We start from the raw sequence: 15,500 nt of genomic DNA, 5'->3' as shown, positions 1-15,500 counted from the left end.
TTTTATTTCTCTATGATTTGTATAAGAGATAATATAATATTATCATCTTTCCTTTAAACTCTTTACGATAGTAGGTTTTGGAAAAATAAAATCTTTTCTTCATAAAAACCCGCAAAGTATGCGAAAGCGCATGCATCTGTTGTCAGTAACTCATAACCATCTTCATAGCCACACTAAACTTTTTTCCCTATTATTTTATTTGGTTTAATTTTGACAAACCATGTCATCACAGAGCTCTCAGATTACAGAAATAATATAAAATATTAGTTTAATTACTCCATTTTTTCATTCAGGCAATAGCCATCTAACGAGGAAATTGTTTTCAGATGCTCTGGCGTTCATTTGTTTGTCCAGTTGTTAATGATTTTTAGAAGAGTTTTAAATTGAGTGTATATCTGTTAGTGATGTGTAATTTGTGTAATTGATGATGAAATAATTGAATGTAATTGTGCACGCCGGTATTTCCATACCTAAATATTTAAATGCATACTGTTGCAAAACTGCAACATACCGTTCAAACCACCTTTAACTCTTTGGTATATACTTAATGCATGCCGTTTTAGAATTATCAAGTTCACGGTAATATATTTTATCGAGTGGCATCACCTTTTTTTTCTTTCGCGAATGTCAAATGTCACTTTTTCTTTAACAAAGTGAAGACTCTCGAAAATTGGTTGGAAGTTATAATTACAGTTTTGTTTTGCTGTTATTATTTTGATTTTCTTAGGTAATTAGATACAATAATACAATACTTATATATAATAACTCGTATTTTTCCGGTACGTTTATTAGTTTTGAGATTTTTTTTTAGGTTTTTTATTTTTTTTTCATACGTAAATTGTTCATATTAATTTTTATTAAATACATGGTGTTGTAAACCTGGAACTATTTTTTTTTAATCAAATATCATTAAATAATTACAAAAAAATCAAATTCTTTATATTTCCTTGCATATGCATGTAAATATCTACAAAATATATTTTTTTCCAGAAAAATAAATAAATCATGCATTTAAGGGTTAAACCCGCCGCCTCAGAATTACTAGTCCAGAGCCTTACCCCTCGACCATGGATGCTGTCTTTCTGAACTCTGAACAGTCTAAAAAAATATCTATCTGAATATCTATCTGAACAGACGGGTACAGTCTGACGAAATGAATAGGTATTAACAGATAGGGTTTACATTTCTGAAGTGTATCTTAGTCCTTCTCTTTGGAACTTATTTAGTAATTTATGCAAAGATCTGGATGTATCAAGAAGTTAAAATATTGGCTTGAAGTGTTGAGACATTATTTCTAGTCCTTGATGAATACGGTATTAAGAACAACGAATAACCTGTACTCGGACGACATCGGTTTGATACTATGGCATCATCGCATAACTGACGGCCAGTCTCTTTTAAACGCCAGCGTAACCTTAAAGATACGTTTAGCAAATTATTTATCTGATTATAACTAGCTATTCCATATACAAAAAAATGAGGGGAACAAAAAAGTTATAAATAAAATTAAGATATGGATTAAAGAACAAAAAAGACTATTTCACAGAAAGAAAATATCTTAAAAAAATCAAAAATATACCTACATAGGAAAACATACTATACACAATCGGAATAATAATTAGTTTTTATGGATTCTTTAATTATTTTATTTTAATTTAATTCTTAATATTTACATAATTTCAATTAAGTCCAAGTCTTATTCAGCACTCTTTTCAGGGTGAAATGCCTTAAACCAAAAAAAAAAAAAAAGTCTTATTCAAATACATAATGAAATTATTGCTGAAAGGATTCCGGTTGTATCAGTTTCCTATTTGTGTTTTAAATCCAAGTTGTATTGAAATACATATAACTATTTCTTGTAAATTGGGCTGGCTGTAAAAAATAGGAAGTACCTATAAGCTACACCCCTTTGTACGTTCTGTATACCAATACAATACTTGTAATTAAAATGTGAATTTTGATTCGAATCGTCTTTCTTTTATGATGGTTTGGATAGAACACCTCACGGTGTTTTACTTAAATCATTACCCTGGTTGAGGACTGATGTGTGCCGGTGCTTATTATTTACAGTCTTTTCTTGTGCAGGCAAACGCGTCTCGTACAAGTATATTATAGGAAGGCAATTAAAACTTCGTGGTTAATAATATTTTATAAATAATAGGTAATTTAAAGGTTCCTTGAACAAGAGCAGTACATATCATGGGTGGTGTCCGAAGTTTCCTGTAAATCTATTCAAGATTTTCTCAGACTATCTCAACGAGAGGAGCATTACACTATCATATGGCGACATCACTATAAAACGAAAAGTGAATATGGGATGCCCACAAGGTTCGGTTCTTGGTCCAGAAGTTTGCCCTTATCGCCATGCAAATTCTCGATGGAACTGGCAGTTGACGGAAAGAATACTCCCCGATAAAATTATCGAATTGCTATATTTCAGATGTAAATGCCTTCAATTAAAATGTTATTATGTGTAATGGGTTTTAATTTTAATTTTGATTTTGTTTTCTCTACAGATGGCCTAATTCCATTTTTATTTTTAGGATTATTTATTTTTTCCAATACCTGAACCATATTTTAATACTGTCAATTATGTTTTTGTGCATATTATAAGCATCCTGCAGCCTAACCGCTATGCAGGGAAATTAGGTGTTTAGATTCGTTTTATAATAAATGTAGAGTAGTTTTTTAACCAAAAAATTAGAGTCCTTTGGAGAGCCCTGTAGGAGTTACCTTACACCAGGGTGGGTAAGCTGTTGATGACTTCCAATGCCTATTGAGAATAAATAAAATAACGGCATAAAAAAACTTCATATCCACCCATAGTTTCCGACAAGGTTGCAAGGTTCGGACAAACCTGACATAGAGAAGGTTTAATTTGAGTTACATAATATTAAATTAACTATTGATTTAATAAAATATTGTAGGTAACTTGCAGCGGATTATCGATGAATTGAATTTATTTTTCAATAATCATTTGGCAAGTCCGGATAAACCGAACACATATTTTTTTTTATTATATTGATTTCAACTAATATGAAACCAAAACATTTTGATAATATTATATTTTAACTCTAAAATTAAATTTCAATCGTGTTTTTCTATCCTTCATAAAACCAAAAAAAAATACCCCTTTTAGCAGGACTCTCTCAACCCATCGCCTTGCGCCGCAGTGGAAGGGATGAATTGAAACATCGGTCACTCCTGGACACACTGACCTCCAGATTCCTAACCATCCTCTCATACTTTTTTCCTTCTCAGGTCTTCCTCTCCTTCCTTTGCTTAAAAAAATCCCCCTACACAGCAGCCCCAGAGATAATATAGGCCTTGAGGGAAATTATTTTTCCAAAAGCCTCCCGTGGGGAGATTATTAAAAAAATATATATTCACTACCATAATTTTATTTTCTATCCACTACATTACATTTCTATGTGCGTATTTCTAATAATAATAATAATAATAATAATAATTGGATAATTTGTAGAGCGCCGTTTTTGTGAAAAATCACCTCAAGGGCGCTGTACAATTTATTTCCTAGGATCTACATTTGTTATTTAGAAAAGATACCAAAACATACTTTCCTGGCAAGTCACTTCCAACAAACACACTTATATTAAAAAGTTTATGCTTATAAAAGATAGAACTGCACGCAGAGGACACTATATCAAAAAAACACTGGTCGTCGCATGATCTTAAGTCTGCTATAGTTTTTATTTTAATTTAAATGTATTTTAACTGTCTTAAAAGCCTACAAATTGTTAGTTGTTTCATTTTTATTTATTTATTTTTAATTATTATTTTATTTTATTTTTAGTATTTTTTACATTTTGTTAATTTAAATTTAAATTGCCGTCAACTGTGAAAGTGGAGGTTTCTGAAATTATGGATACGACTGTCTGAAAAGGTGCGTTTTAAGTTTAGACCTAAATTCTGTGGAGTCTGCGATCATTCTCAAATCATGTGGCAGTCCATTCCAGGCTTTAGGTCCTGACACGGCCAAAGCACGCTCACCGAACTTAGTATCTGGTGTGCGCTTTGGTTCCTTCAACCTTCCGATAGCTGATGACGTTGCTGACCTAAGGGTTGACTGTCGGGAATTGGAATCTTCTGGAATACACAATTCCGATTAATAAGCCGGAGCCATTCCGTTAAGTGACTTAAATACCATCCAGCATACCTTGAACTGGATTCTTTCAGGACATTTGAGCCTGTGCAGATTTTTGAGATGCTCTGAAATGTGGGAGTATTTAGATACTCCGGTGATAAGCCTTGCCGCGGCGTTGAAAACGGATTGTAATTTGTTGATTTGACATTTAGGGAGACTTGCATATATACTATTATGATGTGCTGTAATTGCTTCTAACCTAATATACAATAACTTTTTATATAAAACATGGGACCAACTGAGCACAGATTCTGCTAGTGAGGTGTCTTACAGGCATGTTTTTATGCTATTTTTAAGCATTTACATAATATAGTGAATATATGGTGAATATTTTACAACAACATGTATTACTTATCAAGATTTACTTATTTGTGAACCATGTACGGTACAGATAAAAATAAATAATAATGTTATTTCCAAAATTTCATAAGATAATTAAAATGAAGACACTACGTAAAAAAATATTAAGTGTAATTAAGTCAAAATATGTTAAGACAACTGCAGCAGTGTTGAATTATTCAGAGAAAATACGCTGAAACAAGTTAATGTTTTGTTGTTTCATGTTTTGATCAAACACCGAGTTTTAAAGCATATTTAAGTTGCATAATTTTCTCCCTTAATTAATAAAGTGCACTTCATCAATATTTATTGTTTCACTAATGTAAAGCAATATGTTCATAAGCCAAAGCAAACAAGAAGCATTTAGTTTGAAGCGAGTTAACTATCGAACGGCAAGAAAGATTTTGTTTCTTAACTTCTTCTTCCAGCTTCTGCACATCCAGAGCTTGGAAAATAATAACGAACGAATTTGTGAGCCAACGTGTTTGAAACATAATTTTCATCTTTTTTGAATAATAGGAAGTTATTACTTACATTCATATCTTTGTGTAGATTTCTAATTTATGAAAAGATATTGGCATGTGAGTACTTATTTATTTTTGCTTTCTTATTTGCTTTTGTTATGTTTGAAAATGCTTTATATTTCAAAACAATGCGATAGAACGGGAGCCGAAATATAAAAATTATATTTGATATCGTAATCAGTCTCGTGGTTTCGTAAAACAAAAATTGTGGATTTTAGGATTTCTTGGGTTCTGTGATCTCTTAATTGATTCTTTAAGCTAAGTCAACATACACGGATACTTACATAAATACAAGAAACGCCAAAATGCTTGCTTCATTTTATTTTCACTTGTCTTTTCACCTTTCCGACAAAACCACTTCGACAAGCATTTGGTAATTACAAATAATAATACTTTTTTGATATACAACTTAAAGTAATAGATAATATGTTTTTTTAATTATTTTATTTTGCATGAAAATAAGTTCATCTCTTCGAACAATAGTGATCATTAATTAAATCTATGTAGCAAGGATATTGATAGTTCCCTGAGATCTGAATGTAAAACATGGAGCTTTACGCTTTACTCTTCTTTAAGTAAACTTGTGTATATCTCCCAGTACAAGCAACCTCAATTCCCGAATCGAATATTTTTTGCTACAGTTTGTGGCTGAATGAATAATTCATACGTTTCATTAGAAAATGTCAGAAGGTACGTTTTTACTATTATATTTATTTATTTATTTACTAACGGACATCGTCTAAATTACAAAATAATAACATGAATAAAGTAAAATGAAAAATATAGCAGTAGACAAAGTTACATGAAAGCAAAGACATACGGTAGATATAATATAAGAAAATAAAGCGACAAGTCGAATAAAGTCAAGAATACGCCGTGGGTCAGGACCACAGGACACTTATAATATTCCGTCACTTGTTTAGCGACTGGCAAAAATCATTTAGACTTATCCCAAAAAAGGTTTTGACTTGAGTTGACCAGTCTACACATTCTGGACAATGGTGAATAATATCCATAATTTGTCGAATGATAGTTGAAGAAGAGCAGTTCATTATTTCTGGGTCTTTGCGAGGGGATATTGAAGGGAATGAGTTGCAGTAGAGTAGGTGAATCAATAATACCATTTATAATTTTGAAGAAGCAAATGAGGTCATTTCTTTCCCGACGGACTTCCAAAGGAGAGATGTTTAGAGTTAGTTCAATTTCATCATATGAGTATTTGCCTTTTTCTAAACCTAGCCTCCTAGCAATCCGAATATATATAATTTATATATCGAAGAAGAAAAATCAAAGAAGTGGAGATGTTGATAGTAAAACAAACAAACAAAAATCCAGTGATCCAGCTTTACCCGAGCTTCAAATTCACATTATTTTCCGAGATTTAAAACAATTCGGCAATTAACGAATAATTTTTTTTAAAAACCTTATGTGGAGTCTTGGTGCTATGTTTAGTGAAAATTGATAATTTTTTATAATTGATTTTTATCTGTTTCCAACGTTTTTTTTAATATTTCGGATAAAACACACATACAGATATAATTAAAAATACAGGGTAATACATTAACTGAAGAACTAGTATAACCTGTATCCTAACTATTGATCTCAGATTGACTATAACAGCAGAAATTAAACATTTTAAAATATTACCTGAAAACATGGCGAAAAATAAATAAGAAAATTATAGGTAGAAAAATGAGAGAAGAAAAAGTCATAAAAATGACAAATTAAAGTGTGTTATACAGATTTTTTAAATGTAAAATTGTTGTCGTTTTTAAAGGAAAACAGCGTTCAATTTTCTATCAAAACACGTCGGTTTTGATTTTGCCTGACACCAGCATTTGTGCGCGTGCGGCTAATGTAGAATAAGACGTTGCTCTGGGTGATATTTTAAAATTTATTAGTTTAAGTATGTCAGGACAGTCGATAAAGTTGATGCAGACTTTATACAGGGTACATAAGGGCAAGGTGTGTTTGCCGGCAGGAGAGAATGAAGACGTTATGTTTTGAGATCATATTTATGTATCCCCGTTTAGGTGCAGTAACTCTGTAATTGAGGCAATGCAATATTTATATTGTTTCTTCATTTTTTATTTTTTATAACCAGGCAAACTAGGCAAATTCCAGTATCATTAAACAAATAAGAGCATTTTTCTATAGAATAATACAATTACAAATACAATAATACAATATAATTCAAGACGCGTAGGGTAAAGGATAAGGTAGGTTACAGATTTTTGAAATAAGCATCTGTTCCCGATAATATAAACTAGCATACAGTGAGATTTACTCACAATAATTTTCAATGCACTCATCGAAATGAAGTTTTGAATAAAAAACACACCTACGTCTCTTATACAGTACACGCGCGAATTACTAATATAATAATTGTGTATGACAACGATGTGATTTTTTATACAGCTTATTGTTTTTTTTGTAACTAAGGTAAATTTTATTTTCACTGCTAAACGCTTCAAACACTGATTAATCTCTTTGGATCAGCAATAATTTATATTCCCGACAACGAAATCATTTTTATGTCATCAGCGTACAAGAGAAACAAACAATGCAAGAAACATTTAGAAACGGCATTTGTATTGGGCATTTCAGATGTTTCTACAAAGCTTGAGATAAACGGCATCACAGGGTTAGAATAAGCCTTAGGTATTGTTTATTAGTTATCTTTGATCTTTTTACATCTGGTACTTACATAGTGTATTATCATATTTACTTAAATTATTCAAACTTTAGCTATGCACTAAATTTCTATATATTTGGTATTTATAAATACCTTACCACACTTATTCTAATTATCACTGTCACCTACCAATGTACCGCAAGTACATCATTATTTCAATTAAATCGGTACAACTAATACCTAATTCCTTCATTTTACGAACCTTGGTAACTCTAGAGTACTTTCTTCGCATCACAAGGTGTCACTGTAAACATATTATTTTCATTCACCTTTAAATCGGGATAACACAATATTGAACGGATAACGACAGCGGGTTGCAGATTATCGCCGAGTGATCTGTCTCTATATCTGTCTTGCTTCCCTATTCTTCAATAAAGATTGTTCTTCACATGGGTTTGGCTTCGGCTTTTTTTCTGTTGGCTCTCCTATCTTACTGAAGCGACAAAAGCAATGGAAACAATATCGGTCTACCAGTTTTCATAATCGGAATCTCTTAGCTTTAGCAGAAAATATCTAAAATGAATTTTTTTTCATCAAAACCCTGTGTGCTGAACCATACTCCATTTCAATAGGACGGCGCCAGATTTTCCCGCGTCCTCAATTCTGGTTGATTTATTCCGTTAAAGCATTGGTTTCTATCGAAGGTGTTGGAGGACCAGCCTAAGATGGTCTACCTAAAGTGGACTCCTGCTTAGACCACTTCGACCTCAGATTCACAACCTGATGATGCTTATATCCCTGATCCTTCTCGCTGGGAGCCGAGGACACCATAACATCTAAGATATTCGAATGGCTGTGACATCATGCCCGAAGTACCGTCTTCCGTCGCGGGACCATTCGTGAAATCAGGGAGATGCATATTAAAATAGCACCATATATTCTGAACATTATTTTGTCTGACTTAAATCGAGCAATATAGGCATTATACGTAAGATTAGAATTTTTTTTCTATTGAGGAATAATGAAAAAGATTGATAATTCTTGTAACGTTTCCAGGACCGAAAAAACTCAAGTTTTTATTTCGTGAAATTTATTAAAGCTGTCAAATACCATGTTATAAACTTGGTTGATTTGATTACTTTATTTGGAACCAGTTCATTTACTAGGGCATCAATAATACCATAAAAATTGTGAATAAATAAGTAAAAATATGTTTCTACATCTAGTGTATTATGATTTAAGACCAAACACTAATTCTGAGAGCATCATTGACTACTTCATAGTTAACTTTATTAAGCAGTTTGACTATCTGGAGATTGGGGATAATAGCAGGAAGAGGAATATTGAGTTCAACTTTAATAGATTTATAATGTAAATCTTCTATTACCAGTGAAAAGTAGGCAGCGGAAACAATGACTGTAGTAAGGAAAAGTGTAATGGTAAGAAAATATGTTTCGTTACTTAATATAATTCTGATATTTTTTCAGTAGATAACAGACGGATTACTAACTTAGATTATCGAATATTTTTATTTAAACAAACAAATTAACAGTATTTGTTTTGATGGTGCGTTTTTTACTATTCCATTTTACCAAAATCTGTAGTCGATTAATTTTAAACTCGCCGACAGTGACCTGGAAAATATTTCTATCATCGTCTCGAATTAAACACATAACTACGGTTAATCCTAAGAGAAACCTTATATACATATATTACTTATCATCCGAAAAAACACTTGTTTATTACTGTAATTAATAATTTTAATTTCTGTAAAAAAACATGTGTTTATTGCAAGAAACAAACATATACATGTAATGTAATGGTTAATAATATTTTTTAACGAAAAAAACTAAAGAAACGGACATAAATAGGACTTAACAAGTATTATGTCGAAGGCTTAGAAATACGAGTTTTTTGTTTTCTTCTAAGAATCATTGCTGGCTGCGTCACCAAATTTTTGTTTTGTCGCTTTTTTATGAAGAAATATCGATTAGGTATTTGAAGTTTTGGCATAATTTTACAAGGTACCTACGATGTATTTTATTCAAATAAAAATAAATTAATCCAATTTTGTATTATTTTCTCGGAATTACGCGTTATGTGATGTTCCAATCCTGTTTTCATTTTTCTTCAATTTGTAGTAATACGGCTTTATTAATAAAAAAGTTTTTTCTTCAAAGAAAGGTAATATTTTGACCTTCAATAAGTAATGAAGAAATTGATTGTTAAAATAGTTCGGATTATTTGTAGGGCTTAAAAAACCCCAGACTTAAATGAAAACTCGTAATAGAGATCGATACGCTATCACTGGGAATATACGACCATTACTTTTAACTTCGAATATTAAGTTTTATTTATTTAGTACCTACTACTGAGAAGAGTTAAATCTCAGCGATGGTAATGTATACTATGATAATAACTATATTTTGAGTAAGATTTTGGTCTTTTACAGAGTTAATCTTAGTTAGTTATCTAGAAGCCTTAGTTAGGTACTTAGAAGCCTTAGTAATTGTTTTAAGTAGGGACATCAGATTAATTACTTCCTCATGAAAATAGTCTATCTTTCTTGAAGGCCCTTTAAAGTGTGGTGATATTGCCAGGCAGTATGTTTAACACCCACTGTTACACTGGACCGTAAAATGAGAGAAGAAATATTTCCACACAAAGCTCAGAAGAGCAAATGACGACTTTTGGGTGAACAGATTTCATTAATTCGAGACAATTAACTACCTAAAAAAGTATTTAAATATTGAAGACAATATAAGTGATTTCTAAACAAAAATCTGAAACGGAAAAATCAGAAAAAGAAACGGTCACATCTGGGACTCGAACCCAGGACCCTTGTCTTTCCGTGACAGTGCTCTACCAACTGAGCTAATGGGACCATATTCCCCTCGGTCACTTTTAACTGTATCATACTTCGAATAAGAACGACAAACATTGTCTTCATTTTTTCACCGCACATTTTTATTGGCAACTATCTTTATGTATGATCGCAAGATTCAACCCGAACTAAATGCAATCCAGACAGCGTCTTATTAGATTAACCTATCTTATTTTTTTATTTTTAATGTGCGACATCTGTTGACTTTTCTGCAAGTCTAGAATGAATATTTATTTTTTGGAATAACTTTATTGAGTAAAACCTCAAATTGTAATATTTAAATATTGAAGACAATATAAGTGATTTCTAAACGAAAATCTGAAACAGAAAAATCAGAAAAGGAAACGGTCACATCTGGGACTCGAACCCAGGACCCTTGTCTTTCCGTGACAGTGCTCTACCAACTGAGCTAATGGGACCCTATTCCCCTCGGTCACTTTTAACTGTATCATACTTCGAATAAGAACTACAAACATTATCTTCATTTTTTCACCGCACATTTTTATTGGCAACTATCTTTATGTATGATCGCAAGATTCAACCCGAACTAAATGCAATCCAGACAGCGTCTTATAAGATAAAACTATCTTATTTTTTATTTTTTATGTGCAACATCTGTTGACTTTTCTGCAAGTCTAGAATGAATATTTATTTTTCGGAATAACTTTTTTGAGTAAAACCTCAAATTGTAATATTTAAATATTGAAGACAATATTAATGATTTCTAAACGAAAATCTGAAACAGAAAAATCAGAAAAGGAAACGGTTACATCTGGGACTCGAACCTAGGACTCTTGTCTTTCCGTGACAGTGCTCTACCAACTGAGCTAATGGGACCCTATTCCCCTCGGTCAACTTTAGCTGTATCATACTTCGAATAAGAACTACAAACATTGTCTTCATTTTTTCACCACACATTTTTATTGGCAACTATCTTTATGTATGATCGCAAGATTCAACCCGAACTAAATGCAATCCAGGCAGCGTCTTATGAGATTTACCTATCTTATTTTTTTTATTTTTAATGTGCGACATCTGTTGACTTTTCTGCAAGTCTAGAATGAATATTTATTTTTCGGAATAACTTTAATAATTAAAACCTCAAATTGTAATATTTAAATATTGAAGACAATATTAGTGATTTCTAAACGAAAATCTGAAACAGAAAAATCAGAAAAGGAAACGGTCACATCTGGGACTCGAACCCAGGACCCTTGTCTTTCCGTGACAGTGCTCTACCAACTGAGCTAATGGGACCCTATTCCCCTCGGTCACTTTTAACTGTATCATACTTCGAATAAGAACTACAAACATTATCTTCATTTTTTCACCGCACATTTTTATTGGCAACTATCTTTATGTGTGATCGCAAGATTCAACCCAAACTAAATGCAATCCAGACAGCGTCTTATAAGATAAAACTATCTTATTTTTTATTTTTTATGTGCAACATCTGTTGACTTTTCTGCAAGTCTAGAATGAATATTTATTTTTCGGAATAACTTTATTGAGTAAAACCTCAAATAGTAATATTTAAATATTGAAGACAATATTAATGATTTCTAAACGAAAATCTGAAACAGAAAAATCAGAAAAGGAAACGGTCACATCTGGGACTCGAACCCAGGACTCTTGTCTTTCCGTGACAGTGCTCTACCAACTGAGCTAATGGGACCCTATTCCCCTCGGTCACCTTTAGCTGTATCATACTTCGAATAAGAACTACAAACATGTCTTCATTTTTTCACCGCACATTTTTATTGGCAACTATCTTTATGTATGATCGCAAGATTCAACCCGAACTAAATGCAATCCAGACAGCGTCTTATAAGATAAAACTATCTTATTTTTTATTTTTTATGTGCAACATCTGTTGACTTTTCTGCAAGTCTAGAATGAATATTTATTTTTCGGAATAACTTATAACTTTTCGTTTAGAAATCACTAATATTGTCTTCAATATTTAAATATTACAATTTGAGGTTTTACTCAATAAAGTTATTCCGAAAAATAAATATTCATTCTAGACTTGCAGAAAAGTGAATTGTGAAATTTGAATTATGAAAATTATTTGAAAAACCGAAAACAAGTATGAAAAGAAGGTAATTAATTTTCTTAACCAATGTAAAATGAATAAGATGCACCTCTTTGATTGTTCATATATAGGTACTGTAAGAATATTTTTGAATTACAAAATAGGATTATTTACCGACAATTCACTAATGTAAATAATCCTGTTTTGGTTATATCATTATAATAGTGTATCAACACATAGTTTGAGATAACTATGAAGAATTAAAAATATTTTAAACAATAAACTAAAAAATTTATCAAGATGGCTAACAGTAAATGAATCGAAAATTAAATACAAATAAAACAAAAATGTATGAAATGGGACATTAGAAAACATGAAGTGAAAAAAATATTGAAATTGATATTGAATTTATTGAAAATGTTACTGATACAAGATACGTAAAAAATTTACTCTTATTAGATTCTAAATGGAATGCTTTAATATAAACAAAAAACTTAATAGGAAATAAATCTTTTTTGGAAAAAATTCAGAATAACTACAAACAACTATATACGACTCCATTATTGCTACTCATTTTATCTACTGCTCAGCAATTTATTTCTTAGACAATGACAGAGAACCAAATTCTCCAAAATAGAGCAATGAGAATAATACTTGATGAGAATAGTACCTAAAATATCAAGGGATAAAATTTACTAAATGAGAAACTGACGCTTACCATGAACACCATAATATTTATACATAAAATATTAAACAGGCAATTACCGAAATACTTTTTCAAAGAAAATTATTTGCACAAAGGACATGAATTACATAGTACAATAACGTGCAATGAAATTAAGCTACAAAAAAAGGATATAGCCATTACAAAAAATAGTTTACTGTACACAGGGCCGCCGAGAGGGCACGTTAGCCAAGTCCGAAACTTGCGGCCCGGGCCTAAGGGGGGCCCGGGACGGGGCCCGGATGTTTTACAAAAAAATGCCAATGACACTAGGAACGGACGTGGGCCGGGCGCCCAGGCCCGCACGCTCCGTAGGTCCAACTGTCAGAGCGTGTTCACACACAGCACACAACTATAATATGCGAGGGATAGCGTATTTCGGCATAACGTTCGCCGTACATTCCAAATTGGAATATATGGCAAGCGATATGTTGAATTACGTCATCCCACGCATGTGTGTGAACACGCTCTCAGAGCGTGCCACTCACAGCTCAAGCTACAAGCACGCCATGCCGGCCGGCCCGCTGTGGAAGGGGCGATGCAGCCGCCCGCCGCGCCCCCGCTCATACTCACCCCCGGGCCCTACCGACCCGATCGGCAGACCGTCGCGTCGGCAATCCGTCGGCGACAGTCATAGCGGAATCGCTGCGCGCTGAGTTTGGTATGGTTTTATGGTTTAGTCAGGTTAAGTAGTGTTTCGTTTGAACTGTTTGAAGTAAAGTGATCGTTGTGGCGTTGTGTCATTGTGAAGTTTTAAATGAAGAACGAAGCGACTCATTCATATAACACTAATAATGAGCTATCGCTATCAGCACAAGTCAGGGGCCTTGAAAAGAAAGGAGATGGAGAAACGAGAAACGTTGTCAAGAAAAGGTCAAAAAACATGTGATAGTTTTTTAATTAAAAATTCTTCCTGTTCTAGTTCTAGCACAAGCCAATCGTTTACAAATTCTAACGCCCAGCTGGAGCCTGATAACATACTCAGTTTTGTTTCAGACGAAACTCTCCCATCTTCTTGCCATGAAAATTTAATTATTGATAAATCTTATGTAGATGAATTTGAACTGAATATCTCACAAAACCCTGACAACGACAAGCCTTCGCCTCTATTGTATGATATTGGCGTAAACGAAAATTTGAATTTTCAAATACAAGATGTGAATGAAGCTATTCTCAATGGCACATTTTTTAAACTCCCAATCTGTTTTCCTACTGACTTTGATGGAAACTATTTCCCTCCCTCAGCTTTATATTGCACATTAAAGAATGGGGAACAAGTAAAAAGAGATTGGTTGGCTTGGAGTGAAATTAAAAATGCTTTGTATTGCTTTCCATGCCGTTCATTTAGTAAGTTGCCATTGGCAATGAGATCTGTATTGGCATGCCCTGAGGGATATAGTGGAGATAAATACTCTTGAAAGAAGGTTCATGACAAACTGAACCCCCACAAAAAAAGTGCAAATCACAAATCATGCTACATTCAGTGGCGAAACTTAGAAAATAGCTTACTGAAGAACAAACCAGATGTAAAAACTCACCTCACAGAAGCTCTTGAAAAAGAAACTGCCCGCTGGCGGGCTATTTTAAAAAGGATTCTGCATGGAATTTTATTTCTGGGCGAAAGAGGGCTGCCTTTAAGAGGAGACTCAAATTTGGTTGGTGACCCTAGAAATGGAAACTTTCTAGGAATATTAGAGCTTATCGCTCACTACGATTCTATTTTGCACGATCATTTGACAAAAGTACAACAATCGCAGGCAGAAAAAAAACGACTCCAAGTTCATTACCTTTCAATGGAAATTCAAAATGAGTTTATTTTGAGCTGTGCAAACAAAGTTGTCCAGACAATTGTAAAGGAAATCAATGAGGCAAAATACTTCTCTGTCATAGTTGACTCAACTCCTGATTCGGCACATATTGAACAAACCGTGTTTATTTTCCGATATGTTACTAGTTACCTTGAAGGAGAAGAAAACGTTCACAAAATTAACGAGAGGTTTTTCAAGTTTGTCGACTGCAGTAAGAAGACAGGAGAAGCAATCGCAGATTTAATACAGTATACACTTAAAGAGCACGATATTCTACTTAAGAACTGCAGGGGACAAGGATACGACAATGCGTCTAATATGAGTGGGATATACAAAAGTGTGCAGAACATTTATTTTTGTTACCTGTTTTCTGTCTTTCAAATATA

The sequence above is a fragment of the Hesperophylax consimilis genome, chromosome 2 (assembly GCF_061612785.1).
Source record: "Hesperophylax consimilis isolate HC1 chromosome 2, BYU_Hcon_1.0, whole genome shotgun sequence".
Lineage (NCBI taxonomy): Eukaryota > Metazoa > Arthropoda > Insecta > Trichoptera > Limnephilidae > Hesperophylax > Hesperophylax consimilis.
This window is presented reverse-complemented; position numbering follows the sequence as displayed.